This window comes from Mixophyes fleayi, chromosome 1 (assembly GCF_038048845.1).
Source record: "Mixophyes fleayi isolate aMixFle1 chromosome 1, aMixFle1.hap1, whole genome shotgun sequence".
NCBI lineage: Eukaryota > Metazoa > Chordata > Amphibia > Anura > Limnodynastidae > Mixophyes > Mixophyes fleayi.
In genome coordinates this window covers 321854896-321859061 of record NC_134402.1, presented here as the reverse complement: position 1 = coordinate 321859061, position 4166 = coordinate 321854896, and positions in this window count along the sequence as shown.

Genomic DNA, 4166 nt, shown 5'->3' with positions numbered 1-4166 from the left:
GTATTCTATTTGCATTACTTAGCTGACCTTTCCATTTGGACTCCTGCAGGAAAGAAGATTCCCATTTGATTTTTACATGGCAAAACAACAGATGATTGTATTTTATTTACTTTACTTTTGTATTATTATATTTGTTTTTGTTGTATTTAATCACATTTTATATTGAAAACGGTACCTCAGCATTTTTTAATAAATATCTAGAGGTGATTCTCTCTTGTGTATTGTGACAGTACATTACATTATTATATTGTGTACAAGTAGGGTAATGTGAGAAAAAATGTACTACTTTCATTTTCAAGCCACCTCTCTATGCTATCGTGGGGCGTAAGTTTACATACTTGGACCTCAGACATACATCTGGCAGAAATGCTACTGATTTATGGTTGGATGCCTCATGACATGCTTCCCACTGAACATAAGCTTCTAAGTGCACTTTTTCTTGCATGTATCTTTTACTGTGCACAGGCATCAAACTCTACATGAGCACCCTAGTGTGCTGCGCATAGCATAACACAATAAGGCAAAAAGTAAATATTTAACATGCACAATAAGGCAAAAAGTAACAGACCCAGTTGTCCAGTTTATTAAATTGCTCCATATCAATTACATACAGCCCTTCTATTTGTACATATAGCTCCATGTGTACAAAACAGCCTTTTACCCACCAAAATCCAAAATGTCCATCCATCTGAAGGCTTGCATCTTTGTAAAACCCTATGACAAAAAACATGTATTTTTTTATCAGACACAACTACAAAGGAAACAGAATAGGATATAAAGGTTTAAGTAGGAGAACACTAGAACACATCTGTACCTGTAACGGAGCAGACAAACATCGAGAGGGAATAGTGGGGAGAGTAGTTCTTATGAGGCCAAAGCACAATGTGCTGATCAGTATTCTGACTTACTGAAAACTTGGTTTGTGTGCTGCTGGATCTGCATCCATGGTGCTCTCACCTAGCAGCACTCCTCATTATTTACTTTGTGCAGATATGAAGTATGGCTTAAAGCAGGGGTGTCCAACCTTTTAGCTTCCCTGGGCCACATTGGAAGACGACGAGTTGGTTTGGGCCGCACATAAGATACACTAACAATAATGATAGCTGATCATCCAAAAAAACATAGAAAACATAGTTAACATATATATATATATATTTATATATATATATATATATATATATATATATATATATATATATATATATATATCACTTTTTTTTCAAATCCCCCTATACTTACCTTTCAATCGCCCTCTCTAGTTTTTATACTATAATCACTTTTTGTATTGTTTCGATGCAATATCAATAAAGTGCATTTAAGCCAGGCATTGTATATCAGGGTGCCCTGACCAGTCCTGTGGTACCTGACATATACATCACTGTGACCCCAAATTGTCACCTGTTTTGATAATTACACCACTATGTTAGTTAAGGGATAACAACTTATAATGGGCCAAAGAGAATAATATATAATGCCCCATTAGTAATACAAGTAGAAGTATGTAGCAGGGAGATAAGGTCCATGATGCTCCAGGACCAGGTGACTTTTATTGACTTGTTAGCGTCCCTTGAAATAATAAAAAAAATCCCCCTTAACTTACCTTTTAATCGGCTTGTTCTCCTGTCCTCTTCTCTTCTTTTCTCCAATTCTGTGCTGCTGATTGTTCTTCTCGCACGGGTGTCTCCTCTGTGCTGCGCTCCGCAATGGATGTTAGGCGTGATGACATCACGCCCGACATTCACTGCGAGCACCGCACAAAGGCGGAGACAAGGGAGGGAGCCGGAGTACCAGCTGACGTGACTGCGTAAGGTAAGTATTTTCTTTTCTTTTCTTTTTTTTTTGCAGGATTTTTTTTTCCATTAACAGCGATGCCCACTTGCCACAACCAAAACTCCTTCTGGGCCACATTTTCAGGCGTGCTGGCCGCAGGTTGGACAACCCTGGCTTAAAGTATAGCATAGGCAGTGAATGGCAGCAACAAAATACCATCTTTAATTAAAAGCAGTGCACTGCGAGCTAATGTTCTTCCATTGTATGTACCTGTAGCCTTACTGTATAATACATGTGTGACACAGAACAGTATTTAAAATAAAACTCTTTTGTTTCTGAATTCTAGAGCTGAGTCTTACGTGAACCCGGCACCTGTGTGTAGAGAGGATGTGAAGGGAAGTGGATTAGCGGAGCGGAGCGTGATGCAGAGCAACAGTAAAAAAATCACATTGGAATTTGTGTAATAACATGGGGCCTCCTACCCCAGTGAGCTCTGTACCCCCTGATGTCAGCCCTGTTTGTAGGTATAGACATGTGTGGCAATGTGTGTTACTAATGTTCTTTTTTCCTATTATTGCCCTTGTAAATGAGGGTGTGTAATTTTGCTTTGCTCTAGAAACACTTTTCCTTCCATATTTTTTATTCAATTTGTAATGTCATTAAAACCAATATTTACATACAGCACAATTCATAGGCCAATTAAAGCAGCAATCCCCTAACACAATTAGGCGTGCTTTCTTAACATAAATCACTGTGACAGGGTAGTAGAAGAAGAATGTTGGTATTTATCATTTCCTTGGTTTGCTTCTTCATGCTGCTGAAAAAAGCCTATGTGGGATTGCTGCTTTAAGTTAAAATAAAAATGTAGAATTTAAACTATTTTCAATTTCAGTGGATTATAGATTGTGAAGTTATTTAGACATTTTTATAATGTTTTGTTACTAATATAAGGACAATATACAGGACAGATATTAATTTATTTTAAAAGCATAGTTATTTGCTTTTCTAGTGCCATTATCTGTAACACCCAATCAGACCACTTCTTTCATGAGACGGCTGTGCACTAGACCAATCAATGCCAGGGACGCCAAGAGGAATTTGTGGCACCAGTACAGCAAGTTTTTCAGGCTCCCTCCAGAAGGGAGTAGGATAAGGGCTTAAGGGCTGTGTGTTGTCGTGTAGCAGGCGTGCCCACATAGTCTTAAGGGTGTGGCCAGGGTCAGACATGACTGCGCCTCTTTGGACATGACATATTATGTATTAAAAATGTGTTGCTCTCACCTACCTGCTATTGTACACAACCTGGTACTGGCTTCTTGTCTGGATCCTGGAATGTTGGGACTTGTTTGGAAAATGTATTGGTACATGAAATATGGAAGGCCGAGCAATAAGTGAACACAGTGCATAACACAGTTCACACAGTGTGTTATGTATACATTATGTACATTATGATATATATATGAATATATATATATATATATATATATAAATATATATATATATATATATATATATATATATGCAGACAGACACAACACACTGCAGGATACGCACAATGCATATGTGTATACAAAGTCCCATCAGAATGCACAAATAAAACAAAACATTAAATACATGAACACCTGTTAATAATACATTCATTAATAGAATTACCTAAAAAAAGTTTAGCTTTTTTGTTAGTTTTTAGTTTTACATGAAATACATGGACAGTGTGATGAGACACACTGTCCAGCGACTGAGAGCAGCTAGAGCCCCCCACCAACACCCTCTCCTTCCCACTTGGCCACGCACCACTGAGTTAATTTTTTTTATTTTTTAAAGGACTAAAAGAAAGAAATGCCTCCACTGTACTCACCCCCATCTCAGCGCCCCAGACCAAAGCTGGCCGGTTATTATTTGTCTCCGCACTGCTTGCACTTTAAAAGGACTTTGCAGATCAGTGGAACACCAAAAACTTTATTCTTTCACAATTATGTCAATCTGTAACTTGTACAACATTGTGCCTGTGTTTACACTACTTTTCATGTCTTTACACCATTGTGCATTTGTGCTGAAAGATGGTGGCTTTTGCACATAATTCTCTAGATGATGGGTGCATACTGACTTCTGAGCTGTTGTATGCCAGTGCAATGAATAATTAAAAAATACATTTGGTAGAGAGGGTGGAGACTTTACATTATAACATGGTATACTTGAAGGCTTGTCTTACTTTTCAAGGCATTTATACTCTGCAAAAGGCATTTTATTTTAATCCTGGCTGCTATAAGACTATTTACTGTATTTAGCAGGGTTCCAGAAATCCTATACTGCCAGGACTTCTGCGGATCAACTTCAGTACTGCTCGGGGCAACTCTAATTAAAAACCTTAAAGCTCACCTGTGAGATTTTCCATTCCA